General features: G+C 44.3%; 1 long non-coding RNA gene across 2 annotated transcripts in view; it reads right to left on the bottom strand.

Annotated features, from left to right (window-relative positions):
* The window catches only part of LOC125624508 (uncharacterized), a 40906-nt gene extending 29826 nt beyond the window's left edge, over positions 1 to 11080 (bottom strand). For both annotated transcript variants that reach the window (XR_012665424.1, XR_007353331.2), the window contains exon 1: positions 10915 to 11080. This is a non-coding gene — a long non-coding RNA (uncharacterized LOC125624508). The remainder of the gene's footprint in view (positions 1 to 10914) is intronic.
* Positions 11081 to 17485: the final 6405 nt, after the last annotated feature.

The following is a 17485-nucleotide window of genomic DNA, read 5'->3' as shown; positions in this document are numbered from 1 at the left end:
GGCTCTTCCTAGAAATCCATCAGTAATTCGAGTGCACCCATCACCTGTGAACTGTCACCCTGCTTGGACTGCCCCCAGAAGGCAGCGCACACAGAAAAGCTAACGGAATGCTAGGAACCATTAGCATTAGGAAAGGGATAGACAATAAGACAGAGAATATCATAATGCCAGCATGTAAATCCATGGTACGCCCACACCTTGAATGCTGTGTGCAGTTCTGGTTGACACATCTCAAAAAAGATGTAGAATTGGAAAAGGTAGAGAAGGGCACCAACATTTATTACAGATATGAAACAGCTTCCATATGAGGAGAGATTAAAAAGGCAGAGTTTTTAGTTTGGAAAAGAGGTGACTAAGTGGGTCTATGATAGAGATCTATAAAATAGTGAATGGTGTGAAGAAAGTGAATAAGGAAGTGTTATTTACTCCTTTACATAACACAAGAACCAGGAGTCACCCAATGAAATTAATAGGCAGCAGGTTAAAACCAACAATAGAAAGTACTTCTACAATGCACAGCCAACCTGTGGAACCTGTTGCCAGGGGATGTTGGGAAGGCCAAAAGTATAACGGGGTTCAAAAAAGAATGAGATAAGTTCATGGAGGATAGGTCAATGGCTATTAGCCAAGATGATCAGGCATGCAACCCCATGCTCTAACTGCCAGAAGCTAGGACTGGACGTTGGGCTGGTTCACTTGATAATGGCTCTGTTCTATTCATTCCCTCTGAAGCAGCTGGCATTGGCTACTGTCAGAAGACAGAAATATAAGAACACCCATACTGGGTCAGACCAATGGTCCATCTAGCCCAGTATCCTATGTATTATATTGTTACCCAAAAGTCTACATGTCCAGTACAGCAAGCAGTATCCCTTCTAGCAATTACGTTCCCAGACATAAGCAATGTCAGCTTAAAAAAGGGTTAGCTTTTTGCCTTTCCCCCTCATTTAGAATAGTTCAGACCCTAGCAAGGGTATCCAATGACAGTCCTACAGCAATACTTTCTGTATTATCAAGCTCTCTTCTCTTCTGTAAAAACAGGGGCCAAATTAATCCCTGGTGATATTCCATTGGCTTCACTTGAGTTACCTCAGGGATTAATTTAGCCCAGTATCTGCAATTATCCAATATCAATGCTAGAAGACAAATTTTTAAAAATTCGCCCAAATGCTCTGACAGGCAAAGTGGTTAGCTAAAATATTGCTGCAAGACAGACGTGAAAGGGGAGGTCTCCCTGCCATACACATGGAGTCGACACTGGTATTCCTGTAGGTTTCAAAGCCTTCCCTACTCTGAGCAGCTTAGCCCCTGCTGACAAGCTATTGACCATGATTTCTGCAAGGGAGCAAAGCGCCCTCTGTGCTTGCCTACACTTTCACTTAAATCCTGCTCAGCTGCACCTGCTGGGGACATCCACTGTCAGCAACCAGTACTTTTCCTAGTGTAGACAAGGGTCCGGGCAGTGAAACCCTCATCCTGAACACTGTCGCTGGGCAGACAACCGAGCCGTGACAATACAGGCATGAGGCTGGCTGTTGATGATGATGACACTGTCCTATGCTGTCAGTCACGTCAAGTGGACAAGAGTTAGTTAAACAATACGTCTGTCAGGCCAGCCATGACCGCTCCCCCTGCACATACTCTCCTTTCTGTTGTTCCATAATCAATATATAAGACCTTGAAGTACACTAGCCTATGGCAGGGTCACCTAACAGACTTCAGCGCGAGGTTACTTAGCCAATCTATTGCAGATCTATTATACACCCTGTCATCTCTCCTGACTTAACTGTGTTGCTCCTTGTCATGGTTTGACCTACAAAGCAAATATAACCTTGTTTAGTGGCTAACACCTACAGAAACAGCTTCTGTGCTGGACAATTTTTTTATTTTTTATTTTTTTTTTTTGGTTCAGCACTCTTAATTCAGTCACTTACGTCTGTAGGAGACACTAAAGTAGGGTAATAAATCCCAGTTGGGCTGTCTGGATCTATTGCTGCCCACCTGGCAGACCTTGAGCGGTATTAGCTCTCAAGAGTCCCTTTCTGTGCTCAAGGATTCACCTACATACTAGGAAGGAAAGGCAGTCTGGTAGTTTAATTATAAGATGCTTTCTGCATCAAATAGCTCAGGGAAGTGTTTTTAATAACGCTAAAATATCAGAATGAAAACGTACAAGGTCGTTCTAAAGGAGGGATCCTAGCAAAGCGGATGAAATGTTCAGCGTTCTTGATGAACAGGAAGGACATAAACATAAACCAAAGCCAGAAGGTCAACTCAAGGCTAATGCACTAGGAAAGTCTCACTTAAGCTCTAACAAACCCTCTACGTAGAGGTGAATTTCACCCTCTGTTAACATTCTATAATTTAATTATGTTCCCATCAGGGCAAAGCTCTTCAGGTGGTTAGCTGAAGAGCAGAAAGAGGAGACAATCTCAAAGCCAGGAACTCAGGAGTTCTTAGCTCCCATTCCTTAGTTCAGACCAAATGCTCATGTCTTTGCCCATCCATTCTTCTCTAAGGGCATACAGTTTCACTCTAGACACCTCCCTCTAGAGTAAGATTAGTACTGAGGGTGAAATGTACCGTGGGGAGAGGGGCAGTAGAAAGCTTATGAACCACTGACAAAACTGTGTGTAAATGGGGTTTCAGTGGTGTATAGGCCTTGAGCAAGCCCGGTGCCCAGGCTCAACCAGAAGGCCTAAAACTTGCTCATTGTAATTATCCACATTGATATAAGCACATATATAATTGTAAACTTTTGATCAGCATTTTCAAGGCCATCTGGACATTAGTACACATTTAAACTCAAGTCAGACTTTGAAATAAATCACCCCGATTCCCTTAATAAACTAACGCTACAGTTCCCAAAGTCAGAGGCTTTTTTGCTGAATGCGAGGTAACAACACTACCTTTCTGTTGGGTTAGTATGTTTTTTTTAAACTCTTGTCTCTTCATGGTCCAATTAATTTAATTTTAGACATAACATCACAACCAGGTGTTAAAGAGTCCTGTCCAGTTCAATTCATGAGGGCAAATACACTTTGCAGCTCTCCTCTGTGCTTTTTAACAAACAATCAACCCCAATGCCTTGGCTAGAGATTTCCAACTTCTCTAGTGTTTATTCCACTCAACAGAAAAGGCCCTGGTAATTCCATCAGTGCTTCAAATGACTCTGAGGGCACTTATGTTTCATCCGAGCTGCTTTACTCAGCCTGTGTCCCCTGCTAAGGGGAAGGTGGCTGCAGGACAGAGATATCAGAGCACGGACTGACTGTGCCTAGCAGGACTCCTTCTTTTGTCTCCCATTTGGAGCCAGGTTTTCAAAAGTGCCTAGCACCCACGACGGGGACCAGGGTTCCAGAAGTTCAGCATGTTGGGTGCAAATCGGGTACTGTGCTCTTGGAAATCTGGCCAGAAGTGGAATGATGGGAGGGGCTGGCTACTTTTTTAAATTCTTTCCCCAACTATGCCCACTGATCTCATGCAAATCTAGCCCTAAGCTCATTTGAAACGGTGGCTGCTTGTTCCTAAGGTCACATTGGTTCCGCTGCGCAGTCACTTTTAGGAACTTAGTTATACAAGCAATTACTTGCAAACAGATTCTGTTGACTACACGCTGAGTGGGAGGCCATATAAAATGCTTCTAGCAAATCCATTAGATGTGTGTTGAGAGTTGGCTCAACGGAGTACGCAGCGGTCTGAGCCAGCAGGATAAGTAACTTCCCTTTAATAACTAGCTCTGGATTCTACCATGAAGAACAACAGTGACCCCTGCATGGATTTCAAACTGACGCTGCACCACCTCGGGTTAGAGAACATTTGATAAAAGTCCACTCGCGTGTGTGCCTGATTGGATCTCATAACTACCATGCCCTAAAAACACATTGAGTCTTTCTTCTTCCCAACCACAGTGCCCCTCAAGCACATTCATTGTTTCCTGGTGTTTCGGAAAACGTGAAACACCATGCATGATGACACTTTATAAGCCCTAGTTTGCAGAAGCCATGTGAAAAGGAGAATGAGATAGAGCAGCCTTTGTTTCTTTTACTTGACCACTGGAGAAGTAGTAGAGAGTGAGCGATAGACACCAGGCCCAGCAGTTTGAGGGTAATTAGCAGAGATGTGATCAAGATATTTAATGTAACAAAATGACTTGGATACAAAGCCAAGAAGAACCAAAGGGCAGTACCCAAGAGCAGGATGGCAATTAAGTTTATTTCTCAGTGTTTTCCAGCCATTTTTGTTTTCTCATCCTCTTATGAAGAGGAAGCAAGAGTTTGCTAGAGTTTTCTCTTTACAGGGTTCATCACGTCTGAGGAGCAATTACAAGGTTTATTTTTGTGCCAGGAACATCCCATGGGAGAAACTTGTTAAACAGAGATAGCAACAAGGAAACATTGGGGGGAATCCTTCCCCCCACCCCAAAATAAATCTCCTCCCTTCTTGCCCCTTCTTACAAGGCACCGGGGGAACAAATATTTCAGCCCAGTGAGGAGAAAGATCATGGATCCAACCTGTTACCGCAGCAGCTCAGGAAGCTGTCCCAGGACCTTTTAACAACATGACCATACAATCCCTTTAGCCATCCTTTCCATCATGGGAGTATTGAGGGCATCCCCTATCCCAGAATGTTTGTTTTCACCAGGAAGGGCACCCATGCCCCAAGGACAAGTATACAAGTGTCCTGGCCTCAGTGTAACTCATCTTCTGTTTAAAGCCCTTGCACTGAGGCAGGGCCAGGTAAACCTAGACCATCCCTGACACGGGTTTCTACAACCTGTTCTTAAAAACCTCCCATGGTAGGGATTCTACAACCTCCCTATTTCAGAACTTTCCTATCCTTAGAGATAGAAAGAATTTCCTAATATCTAACCTAAATCTCCACATCTTTCTTAAACTGTGGTGCCCAGAACTGGAAACAGTATTCCTGCTAAGGCCCATTGCCAAACAGAGCAGGACAGTTACCTCCCATGTTGTACATATGACACTCCTCTTAATGCACCTCAGAATGATATTAGCCTTTTTTGCAATTGCATCCCGTTGTTGACTCATGTTATGAGCCACTATAACCCCCAGAACCTTTTCAGTAGTACTATAGCCTAGCCAGTTATTCCCCATTTTGTAATTGTGCATTAGATTTTTTTCTTCCTAAGTGTAGTACTTTGCACTTGTCTTCATTTAATGTCATCTTGCTGATTTCAGAACAAGTCTCCAATTTGTCACGGTCATTTTGAATTCTAATTTTATCCTCCAAAGTGCTAGCAACCCCACTCAGCTGGAAATTTTATAAGCGTACTCTCCACTCCATTATCTAAGTCATTCATGGAAATATTAAATAGTTCCAGACATTAAACACCTCAGGTTTCTTGATGTCTTCTGTTATTAGCTCTCCTTGCCTGCTAAGTCGAGCACCTACACTTTTCATTTTTCTCTTGCTCGTAATGCACTTATAGAACCTCTTCTCATTGCTTTTAATGTTCCTTGCTAGGTGTAGGGTTCCTTTTTGATTTTCAGGTCATTAAAGAGCTCCTGATAGAGCCATATTGGCCTCTTAGTATCTTTCCTTTGTATGGGGATAGTTTGCTGTTTTGCCTTTAATATTGTCTCTTTGAGAAACTGTCAGCTCTCCTGAACTCCTTTTTCCCTTAGATTTTCTTCCTGGGGACCTGTATTTGGGTGGCGGTCATCCCTCCCACTCGGGGTCGGAGGGAGGCCACACCACCTCACTACATCATCAGGATCTCAGCCTACTGTTGGGGGAATTAACAGTTAGGCATTAGTATCCCGACTGGCCTAATGGGGATGAATTCCCAGATGGACAATTAGCTCCAGGCCGTAGGCAGAAACAGGTTCTCCCAGGAGTCTGTATGCCCTTGCCCTGAGGAGTGGGCTGAATGGCCAACAGTCTATTGCCCTTGGGCTCCTTAAGCAGGGACTGGGCAAACACCATAGGCTATGGCCTGGGGTCCCTTCAGCAGGAGCCAGAGCAGTCCCAGAGGTCACTTAGTTCTGGGTCCTTGATGCTGCCACAGAGTAAACCCCGTAGTCAATGAGCTCTGGTCTCTCATTGCAGAGAGAGAGCAAACCCAAGGGGTCGGACATCCTAGCTCTGGAGGACAACAGATGAACGCAGGCCACTGGACATGGCGAGAGGAAGTTGCCACCCCAGGAGTGGGATGGCAGGTGGGGTCTGAGCCCACCCTACTCCACCGGACCCCAACCCAGGGCCCTCACAGTGGCAGAATGGTCCGCCACTGGATCAGCGGGGATCCCAACTGCAAGACACTGACCAGGCGGAGCTACAGCCCAGCTGAAGTCGGCTGTCCCTAGGCCATTTCCTCCCCTCCCCTTGGGGTGTACCTGGATCAGCGGGGAGTCCTGCATCTTTTCAGGGTAGATGGCCAGTGGCAGTCCAGGCAGGTCCGTGTCAGCAGAATCCATCTGCCTCCCTCGATGTCTCAGCCCCAACTGAATGGGAGACCCCGCCCTTTCTACTTCCTGTCCCAGTTATGTACTTCCGGCGGGAGGGGCGAGACAGGCCTGGCTCCGCCCACTGGGACACAGAGGGTGGTTCCTCCCCCTCTGGCTAGGAGGGAGGCCACACTGCCTCACGACAGGACCTTACCTACCAGGTCTCTGAGGTTGATAAAGACTGCTTTTTTGAAGTCGATTGGCCTTATTCAGCCCTCACTCCTTCCTTCCCTTAGAATCATGAAATCTATCATTCCATGATCACTTTCATCCAAATCGCCTTCCACCTTCAGGTTCACTACCAATTCTTCCTAGTTAGCCAAATCAAGTCTGAAGTGGCTCCCTCCCCTGTCCCTCCCCAGTTACTTCCTCCACCTTCTGAAACAAAAAGTTGTCCTCAACACAGTCCAAGAACTTACGGGAAATTTTGCATCTTGCCGTATTACTTTTCCAACAGATGTCTGAGTAGTTAAAGTCCCCCATTACTGTCAGGTTGTGTGTTTGGGATATTTATGTCATTTGTTCTTGAAATGTCTCCTCTGCCTCTTCCTCCTTACTTGGTGGTCTAGAGTAGACTCCTACCTTGACATCACCCCCATTTTTCCCCTTTTTATCTTCACCCAGAGACTTCCAACTTGTCTGCTTCTCATCCTTCTGGACTCAGAACAAGTGTATGTATTCTTGGCATATAACGCAACCATGCCCTCTTTTTCCCCTGCCTGTCCTTCCTGAACAAGCCAGGCCCCTCTATACTGATATTCCAGTCAAGAGATTTATCCCACCAAGGCTCAGTGATGCCAGTTAAGTCATAATTTAGCTTATGTACTAATAATTACAATTCTTCCTGTTTACTCCCCATAATAAAAGTAATAAACCCAGTAAATCAGTCTGCCTGGCTTCTGTCAGATGTGGAAGAAGCACCCACAGGATATTCTCATTTCACCCCTAAAAGAAATATTGGTCTCCTCTCTACTCTGCATCCTCCCAGCACTCAGTTAGCCAAAGGGACATCAAGGCAAAAAGTTATGGGCCTGCATCCAGTCTAGCTAGAGAAGTAGAGAGCTTACAATCCGAGTCCACAATGAGAGGCAACGCATACATTTGAGTTTGCATTGCTCCGACCATTTTGCACTTCAGAGTTTCTAATCTCCTGAACAACAAGGAGCAGCTCATTGCAGCTCTAAGTGAAGCTGTGCAATTCTTTATGTTTTATGCAATCATAGCTCCTCTGAGGGTTTTTCTCATTACATGCACGCATGGCAGTGTCTGGATCGCTTGCACCAAATGTCTCTATCACCTCATAGCATTTCAGTGAATGAATCATTGTGACATTTCTCTTTGAGATGTTAATTTTTTCTCCCAAGCTACTACAAGAATACCTTTAATGTGATGGCAGCCCAGAGCTAGGCAGATCATCAGTACACACGCCAGGATACCAGTAGCCAGCCCATTTAGGGTGACCAGATGTCCCGATTTTATAGGGACAGTCCCAATATTTGGGGCATTGTCTTATATAGGTGCCTATTAACCTGGGATGGGGGTGGGGGCTTTCACACTTGCTGTCTGCTCACCCCAAGCCCACCACTTTACCTTCTGATGAAAATCATTCTGCTTCTAGCACGGACACAAAAATGCTAGAACTAAGGGTGCGGGGGGTGCTGCTGCTCCCCTGGCTTGAAGTGGTTTCCATCATATACAGGGTTTATAGTTTGGTTCAATGGCTCTGAGAAGCCCCACGATACAAATTGTACCAGCACCCCTGCACTGACAATGGCAGCGCAGAAGCCCCCAGTCAAAAAGCTAGTGGGCCCACGTAGCTATATGCTGCAGTGTCTAAAGCCTGACTACAGGCATTTATCAAGGAGACCGGAAGAGCAGGCATACTCGCTTTTGGGGATTTGCTTACCAAAATGACCCTTCCAGTTTAGAGAGCTGCATTTCAGGTGCAGTGTGGACACATTTCACTTCCTACATAACCACAACTAACAAGAAGCTTTTCTGAGGAGGCACGGATGGATACCCCTCAGTAGAGGATGCTGAAAGATGTGAATCACTGTTACAGAACTTCACTGAAATGCCTCAAAAATCCCACCTAATAGCATGTATTTTCAATTCGACACACACAAGTCTGAGTCTAAAGTATTTTATAAAAAGTTTACACTTTATGGGCCCAATTTTTAAAACCTTGATATTTTTTGAATCTGTAATTTGTGGGTGCATTTTAGTCTGTCTAATCTACCTTCTTATAATAGTGTTGGCTATTACAACAAAGGGCACCAAGTAGCTGCTTTTCAGTTTCCCATCCTCCTGTGTTGGAAAGATGCAAATCAACTGGTTACCCAAACTGTCAGTCCTGTATTCTCTGTCTCATCTACCCTACTATCATTAGTTTTAGGAGACCGATTTTCTTTCCCTTAACTTCTATCAGCTCTGAATATATTTAAAGAATCCTTTTATTGGCCACTGAAATATTTTCTATAGATCTTTAAATTCTCCACCTTAACACCTGGTGTTTCTGTTTTCTACGAACTTTTCCTGGTGACTGCTTATATTGTTTTTTTTCTTCCTTGTAATATCTGCTTGACAGTGTTGTCTTTTGTCTCATTTATGTTTAACTGACATGAATTTTAAATACCACCCTCTTTTCTTGTTTCTTAGTTGTAACATATTTCCATGATCTTTCTAATCTAGCTATGACATTTATTTCAGCTGGTCAGAATTTTCTTAATTTCAATATTTCAGTGAAATTTTTCACCAAAATGTTAAATTCCCCCCCCCCCCCAAATCGCATACATTTTCCACAAAAATGTCACGAGAAATTCATCTCACGTTATTTTACCAGCTCTAGTTTTTACAAAGCACTGTAGCGAGGCAGGACACGCCAGCGCAGCACCTCCCGCTGGTCGTCCTGGGAATTAGCTCTCCAGCCTCCAGAGTGCCCTCTGCAGGCTGGTGTTCCACTTCCCTCAGGCCCCTGTGTCCCTCCCAGACCCTGGTGCCCCTTTATCTTGGGTGCTTCCCCCTGGCAGTACACCCACGCTCTGGGCCTCGCCACCCAGAGGAACTCCCAACCCTCTATCCCCACCTCGCCTCAGTCTATGGCTACTGCCGTCACCCTCTAGCCCCCGCTTACTGGGGCAGACTGCAGTGTACAAGCCATTCATCATTGGCGGGGGGGGGGTTGGACCTGCTGCCTTTGCCTACCCTGGGCTGCACCTCTGCAACCCCAGTACCCTTCCCAGCCTTTAACAAGGCCTGCAGCCTGGGGGGTTTCCAGGCTGGAGCTCCCCCAGCCCTGCTCACTCTAGGTACCTTACTCAGCTCCCAAGCAGCCAGGCCTGTCTCTCTTCACAGTTAGAGAGAAACTGCCTGACCTCCTGGCCCACAGCCTTTTATAGGGCCAGCTGTAGGCTGCCTTCCCCATCAGCCTAGCCTTTGGCTCACTGCCCCAGCCCTCTCCCAGGGCTGGCTGCAACCCTTTCAGGCCCGGAGCGGGTGACCAACCCGCTACAAGCACCTTTAAACTTTGTATATAAGTGCCATTCCCTATATCTATCCATCCAACAAAGGAGCTGTCAGCATAGCACTAGGCATCATACCACTGGCAGTGAGGTTCTTGAGTGTCTGAAGAGGAGGAAATTGAATTAGGTATTGCAATCATGTCAGGGACACCTACTTTCTTCAGTGTTAACATGGCTTTTGAGAAAGCAAGGACAATCCATCAGTTTGATTGGATTCACCCTGACCGTTAACACATATGGCTCTATGAACGTGCAAGTGCCTTTTAGTTTTGTCGCATGATCTGGAGTGAATATCACAGTCATAGACACACCTTTGGCATGGAATGCCTTGGGCCTGCCAGCACAGACTACTCCAGTGCCAGGATGCAACAGTTTGAGAATGTAGGACTTAAAGTGTCACTGTGTGGTTATTTTGGAGCATGCTGGGGCAGGCTCAGACAATTAGTCTCCTTAAGGCTGATGAATACAGATGAAGAGATGGGATTTTTTTCCCCTTCTCCTTCTCAGAGTCCAAATCCAAAGAGACCTAAAATGAAAATCTGATTAGCCCCAAACCAAATTTCCCAGAATACTTTAGATGATGTTACATTAGGCTCTTTACATGAAAACAATTTCTTTGGAATAAAGCACAAAAATGAATATCCAAAGTAAATGGATTTTTTCTCTTTAATTTATTTCAGAAGCTTCTTTGAGGATTGCTCTGCTTATTGCTGATTTCCTTGCCAGTCTGTTTGAAGGGAACTTTTGTCTCTGTCTTAATTGGTTTTTCACCATCCACTATTCAGCACTTCCTGTAAAAACTTCTTTTCGCTGTTCTAAACCCAAGGACAACAGAGAAGCCAGTTGTGGAGGAAGGGAAACTTTTTGCATCACTTATTTCTACATCAGTATTTAGTCAGCAAATCCCCATGTTTTCACTTACAATTTCAGCTTCCCAGCTGGCGTTCAAGGCTTAAGTTTTTCAGCTGGACACCTGAGCCATTTATCAAGCTGCTCTTCAGCTGGAGTGCTCCAAAATAACACCAATCAGCGTAGTAAATTTCCTGTGCACTTATTCCTTCACCATCTCTCATTCTACAACAGTAGACGTCTCCTAGTCTAATGGGAGAGATCACTCTGGCTCCTCCCTAGCAATGAGGTATTTTTAACTGCTTTATTTAACCATCCCTGCAGCAGGAATGTCCAGCATGCTGGGAGGGCTTCGGGGGCAAATCTAAACAGAAATAACTAGCTTGGATAAAATAAGAAGCAATGTTGGGCCTGATCCCAAGTAATGCTGTGGATCCACGAGGTGTCCTTGTCCATAAGTGCTAAGGGTACTCGTGCCGTGCAGCACTTAAGGAAAAGATCTATGGAATTTAATAGGGCTGAAATCAAAAGGGTTCCATAGAAATGTAATAGAGTTCTACATTTCTCTAAAATCCTGTAGAACTTAATAGAAGAGGTGATTCTTCTAAGGCTTTTTAAAAAGCATCCTGCATAATTCTACAGCAGTTATGTAAGTCTCTGTTCCTACTGTAGGATGGCTCAAAAGACCTATAGCAAAGTCATTGTTTTCTGTTGAACTCTGGGGAACTTTGCTATAAGAAGGGAAGCACTCTGCACCCTGCAGAACCACATGTCTCTGAACAAACCTCTAGCTCAGGGATTCTCAATCAATTTACTATTGTGGGCCGCGGCCACGCAATATATATACTGCCTGTATGGCCCTGAGGATGCCCTCAGGATGGCCCTCAGGGGCGCAGCTGTGTTCTGATTGGACCACAGGTTGAAAACCACTGGTCTAGCTGAACAAGACACCTGAACCCTCTTTGCAGGCTTGGAGTCGAATGATAGAATGTGCCGGGGTTTGTTTTTTTTATTCTCCCTTGGAGGGAGGGAACCCTTGGAGCCTCCAGCTGGGCCAGAACCGACTTGCCTGACATTCACAAAAGCTGCCTTTCTGTGAGAGATTTGCTGCCCAGTTTTGCAGACTCCAGAAGTTTGGAAATGGCTGTGAATGGAGGTATTTATCCAAATGGAAATGAACTGGCCAAATCCCTCACTTCAGTGCAAATAACCCAGAGAGGGCCTTTGATGTCATCAGGTGACATGTCTGTCCCTCAGATATTTCTAATGCACCCAGCGCTGCAGTTTGAAGGCCCTAGGTGTGTTGGCTGTTTCAGGAAACCAGAGCGCTGTCATGAACATAAAGTAAACCAGCAGCTCTTTCAGTAGGCTGTTCTAACCAAGCTTTCTTCCACATAAAGCATACAAGGATATACTATATCATAAAGAACAGCAGATGGGCCTGAGTTTGTAACAGTATTTTACATCTCCTGGTCTGGATAGCTCTTAAAGAGCACAAGCTTTGCTCTCACCGTCTGTCACATCACCCCGTCTCTTCAACCAAACATCATTTAATTGTTAACTACAGACCATCTGTTACCCTCCACTTTTCTAACAGAGTCCATGCTCTTTATGGTTTATTAATATTTATTTAGCCTGTTTAAAGCGCAATCATGTTATAAGAGACTTGCAATATATCTATGAGGAGTTTAATTCCCTGTACAGCCCCACACTGCACCCAGTAATTCTTAGTGAGTCAAATGGGATCTTTTAAAAGGCTTTTCTCCTGCAGCTGGTAGATGGTAGATACGTTGAACTGTGAGGCATGAATAATACATAAAAGACTTGCTTATACTGAAGACTCTATTTCCACAGCTGGTTTGACAGTTTGGACATTTTCGTGCACACTTTGATTGTTTCAATTATACTTAGATGAGAAATCTCTGGTTTGGCTACCAGCTTGCATAAATTTGCTGGTTTTACCTTTACATTCACTTTCTTCTATGCCCACGCCGTTTGCAACTTTGTGCTTTCCCATATTCTGTTAGTGTAAACAAACTAAAAGAGTCCAGAAAGACCTGGACACCCAGCCTCTGAAAATCAGACCTTTTAATGGGTCTCAAGCACCCAAAATCACTAGTCAGTTTTAAAGGTTTTGGCCTTCTATGTTTCATAGCAGCTTTCGATGACCAAGTGTGTATCCCTCCTCATCTTAAATATCTAGGGAAAGGGCCTAAGTCACATGATCTCATTTCCTCTCTGGAAATCGTAATGCAACAGATCCACATGTAAAAAAAAAAATCATTTAATCATAAAATCCCGTTAATGTTTTTGGCTTGATGCAGCTTGGGAGAAGTGCCTGAAAAAATGTTTTTCTTGAACAATTGTGCATGGAAAGTGAAAACCCAGTAGGTGTGAACTAGCTAAAGCGAGATTCAGCTTAGGATCTTGATTTGATATATCCTCTAATAGGTGGCACCTCAGTGAGGAACTCAGCTCTTCACACTTTCCGTAGGCATCAGTTCTTTACTAGCTCATCGGGACTGGTGCCACCTACTGAATTACGAGCACCACTTTCTGCTGAGCTCTGGGTTTCCCATCTAAGAATTGACCAGTCTTAATTCTTAGCCCCGAGAGCTATGCCAAGACAGTCATCTGCGGTGTACAAATGTGAATTGTAAATGACAGATGTAAAGCTTTTTGCAAGTGAAAAGTGCTATATAAGTGCTCAGCATAAATGTGTGGCTGGCTGCAGATTATTTCAGTCTTTCATAGTACTCAGCAGCTCTCACTGAACTGCTTGGGTAGCTTCCTGCCATTTTCGGGGGATGGAAAGCTGGGGGCACTTAAACAGACCTTGTAAGTAATCCAGTCTTCTTCTCATCGAATCTGACTGTGCTCCATCTCCAGTTACAAATGAGTCTCCTCATTTTCGAAGGTGCTGCGTATCAGCAGCTCCCAACGAGTCTGGACCAACTGGCACTTCTGAAAATCTGGCTGGAAGAATTCAGCAGCTGAGAGACTGGTATAAACTATTATTTCATCTTTTTTTTTTAAGAAGACAGATAATATAATCACAATTGTGTCTTTTGTTATTCCCAGCAAAATTGGTCCAAAGTTTACACGGTCCCTTGGGATCCTTTAAACCATATTCAGTCTAATTTCAGTCTCAGGGCACTCGCTCTGCTAAGTGCCTCCATCTGAACTGTGAGTGTGGCCTGGGCAGAGTATATTTTGCTTTTCTTGTGTTGATGGGAGGCTGATTTACTAGAAGAGGCTTTTCAGGCCATTGCTAAGCTCAGTTATGAACAGCAACCCTTTGTGTTTTGGTGGGTGCCGCTGTCCTCCCCAGCACACTGTGTGAAACAAGTTCAGTGTTTATTTGAATCCACACCAGCTCAACCGTGGCAACCTCCCTACAAATTTGAATGGTTTTAGCTGGAACTTGAATCTGCAGAACATAAGAAAAATCAGAGGGTTGATTGCATTAATGGGCACCAAAAGGAATGTATTAGCACACAAAACACTGAGCCTGTACAACAGTTAATGCAATCAAAGTTAGCCAAGCATCGCGAGTGAAACTGAAATCACCAGTCATATCAGACAAAGAGCCTCTCAACTGTACTTAAAGTCTGTTTCAAGCTCCGCTTTTCTCATGGCTTGATTTTGAGAGGAGCTCAGTGCCTTCATTTGCACTGACCTTAATGGAACTTGAGAGCAATCAGCGCGTCCCAAGGGGTTCTCTGTATCGAACAGGATTGCGCCCACACACTTTCTTGAGCTACAGTCCAGTAGTTGCCTGGCTGACAATGTGCTTCAGCATCTTGATTTTAATTTACTATGTTTCCTTGAAAAAGATTTCTATGTTTTGCAACTAATTTAAAGAAAACATTTAGAGGGAGACAAAGTAAGTTCTTGCCTATGGCACATTCAGGCTTTGAACATTATTTTACCGGAATTCTACCATCTGTTCCAAGACATCAAGTGATGACTGCTTCTGTTGTCTGTTAAACTCTCTCCTATGAATCCCTTATTGTCCAACTTCAGGTGTGTAGCTATTTCAAGTCTATATGGCTATAAACCCAAATGTCGAAGACATCAATGCTGAGCTCAGAGAGACAGCTGCATAAAACACAGCCTAATTGCCTAATAATTCTGGAGCGGATTCGTGAAGATTCATTTAGCACTGTATGTACAGACATTTTGCTGTGATGATGCTGGGGGAAAAAATCACCAAGATATAATTCAATATAATCTCAATAGAAATTTGCTTTTTCACAACCCATTCTCTTCAATTTTAGGGAATCTCCCCTGTATAGAAGCTGTTGCAATGTATTAATTATAATTATTCTATTTCATTAAGAGGGTGTACAGCTGATTGTGTAACACTGCCCAATGAATGGGGTAAGGCTGGTTTGTATACTGGCAATGGTGAAGTTTTGTTAATTTGCCACTGCAAAAATGAGCATTTTCCAAAACCTACAGCTTAGGGCATTCATCAGTAAAGAAAAAATATGTTCCTTTTCTGCACTGCCGAAAAATGGGAGAGAAAGATAGACTTTTTGCTGCTTCCACAGCTGTGTTGAATGGCAAGATTTGTTTGGTTTTTTTTATTGGATTATGTCCACAGCAAACCAAACTGTTCTGGATTTAAATCTCAACACACAATCTTCTCCCTACAATTCAGCTCAGTCTATGATACCTGTCTTTGCACCCTCTTAAAGCCAGGAGAAGGCAAGTGCTTCTGTGGCAGCAATGATAAGAAACCCTCACCCAGGCTGTGTTGGGGAGATTGGTTGAGATGATCTCAGCTGGAAGTTGCCCACTGGACAGATTTTTACACAAACCAGTCTTAGGCAAGCTCTTTTGAGTCATTTAACACTAGGCCTCAGAGCTAGAAAATGGCAGCTCCCTTAGTAACAGAGGGGGAACAGGCTAGATGGCCCAGTAGGGCTTTCCCAGTTCTCATTGTTGTTGTATATTCCCAGGGAAGCCTCTACAGCAGATATTGCTGCTATCCTACTGCATCATTCATGGGACTGTCCTCTGCATTCACTGTTCAGTACAGGATTGGGATGAGGAGAAGTCCATCTAAACTACCAGGGGACCTTAACCCAAAGCCAGCACCTGGCCACCTCTGAACTTTGAACCGGACCCAGATCTGAAGCCAAATTTGCCACGGGTCTCTGTATGTACAATGAAACCCCACCCACCCCTCTCATCACCGCATGCACATGTTCACACATTTGTGTTATGATGAAGCACCTCCTTTCTTCATAACACAAACTGTAGCACCAGCTTCCTTCTGAGCTGGCTGTTTCTAGAGTTCTCTCCCTGCAAAATCATATTTTTCCTTGAAATTTATCAGGGTTTATCTTCCTATGTTGCAGCTAATAAGACCCACCTGATATGGCTGTCAAGGTGAGCCAGCAGAATCGCTCTCCATCTTCCATTCAGACACCCACAACCAGACAGACTGCCATGAACTCTGTGCCAGGCTAAGACTGTCATGACTATTTACAGCATTCATGACACAAGTGAAGGGAAAGGGCCCAATTCGACACCCACTGAAGTCGATGGAAAGATTCTCTTTGGAGCTATCAGCTAACAAACACAGAGAGACATTCCCTCCAGTCTCTGTATAAAGACTGGCACTTCCACCAAAACTATTTTTTTACATATTTTACCTGCAAACCTGTATGAGATCTTGTAATTGACTCAGTTCTGAACCCTTCCCAAGCATTATCAGGTTAAGTATATAGTCACTGTTGTGTGTTTCATTGCTTCAAGAGGCTTTAGTCCTTCCCCCAGCTTTTAAAGATGGAAAATCTGCTACTGTACATGGCTAGTTGGGCTCAGAATGTACCAACCCGCCTTGTGTTTTTCAGCTGAGAAGAAGTAATGTGCACTCTGTATTTCTTCCTCTATGTCCCATGAATTTTTATTTCAGTGAGGGTGGGAAGGTTAAAGTCTTAACACTCCCACAGTGAACACAGAGCAGTTCAAACGGTTCTCGCCTCCAGAACAGGGTGGATTACTAATTCCTTACATTTATGTCCCTTGTTCCGGAAAGCTGAAATGTTGGCTGGCCTCGTTCTCTTTCATTCCCACCTCTGACCCTTGCTACTTCCTCAGCCCTTTCCTACATGGTCAAATGTTCCAGAATCAAATTTTCAATTGCATGGTAGATACATGGAAGCTGATATTTGTATCTGGAAATGTATAAAGGGACAGATTCTGTCATCCTTGTTCACACTGAGTAGCACCTCACACTGCGAGGAGTCCCATCGGTGGAAAACAGCCTCCCCATTGGAGGGGTCTATTTCTCAGCATGAGTAAGAGGGGGTAGAATCCAGCCCTGTGTGGTTCATTACTGGGCATGACGTGTGCACTCCCATTAGAACGCTGAAGTGAAAGAACTGACCTCATTCCTACCGGCTCATGTGTGATGATAACACTGAGGTCTGCACCTCCATTTCCTGATGAAATAATGCTTGTCCTTGGTGTTCAGCTTGTGAGTGCCTCCGGCGAGCTGTGTAATGCCTCCAGGCTGTAACTACAAATGAGTTATTTTTCTATTTTATTTATCATCAGCTGAGTGTGAGGACTTTGATAAGATCAATATGTAAAGCCTACAGTTCTTGCTAAACTGCACAGAAACAGGG

This window comes from Caretta caretta, chromosome 18 (genome assembly GCF_965140235.1).
Source record: "Caretta caretta isolate rCarCar2 chromosome 18, rCarCar1.hap1, whole genome shotgun sequence".
NCBI lineage: Eukaryota > Metazoa > Chordata > Testudines > Cheloniidae > Caretta > Caretta caretta.
This window is presented reverse-complemented; position numbering and strand designations above follow the sequence as displayed.